This window comes from Tupaia chinensis, unplaced genomic scaffold, assembly GCF_000334495.1.
Source record: "Tupaia chinensis unplaced genomic scaffold, TupChi_1.0 Scaffold000561_1, whole genome shotgun sequence".
NCBI lineage: Eukaryota > Metazoa > Chordata > Mammalia > Scandentia > Tupaiidae > Tupaia > Tupaia belangeri.
In genome coordinates this window covers 1,909,871-1,910,765 of record NW_006160074.1, presented here as the reverse complement: position 1 = coordinate 1,910,765, position 895 = coordinate 1,909,871, and positions in this window count along the sequence as shown.

The window sequence follows — 895 nt, the reverse complement described above, 5'->3', positions numbered from 1 at the left end:
CAAAATTCTACTTATCCTTCAAAAAAACCTAGCTCAAGTGCCTCCTCTGAAGTCTCTCCCCTGAGAATCAACATCCTGCCTCCATCACAGGTGGGAATTTTTGACCACACTTACTCCTCTGTACCTCAGTAGCACGCAGTGCTCTGACTTCTCCCTCGTAAGCTCGATTAGCAGAATAGACAGGTATGCTAACGCGATGACTTCTCAGCTAGATTGAGAGCTCTTTGGGGGCAAGGACTGTTTGTTTTTTTGTATCCTCAGTGCCCAACATATGGGAGATGACTTAAAGTCCAACTCATCAGGAGCTGATGGCCTGGGGTTTTGTTAATTGCCCTAGTCCAGGCAGGACTGACATCAGGTGTCATGGCCACAGATGACAGGCAATGATCCAGGCTGGTAGGTGTTTGGTGCCTTGGGGATCTGACAGCCTTACCCTTGGGGGTAGTCCTGGAGGCCTACTTGTAGAGACGGGGGTTCAGAGAGTAAGACTCCAGTTTAAGAACTAGCAAAATGAAAAGTGAGATTCCAGTTTGCTCTTGAGGACTGAAAAGCAAAATGATGGTTTCATATATGGAAACCCATATTTTAGAGGAAATGACTTGTTCCTCAGGAATAATGCCCAGGGTCCGGACACTAGCGCCTAAGTTCCTGGGTCAGAACGGGAGCCCCAACGACACTGACATGGTCCAACTGCACGGATGAGTTCTTAGAGTTCTTTCAGGAAGCTAGCTAGCCACTTGGTCTCTGAGCTGCAGGGGGGCTCTGGCATGCTTCCTGGCAGGGAGCAGGTTAGGATAGGTGGGCATGTGTGGTGGAGAGCCCTCAACTTCACAGGGCAGTTTCTTAATGTAGAGTAGTTATGCCATTTTTTTTAAAAAAAGATTTTTATTGAACT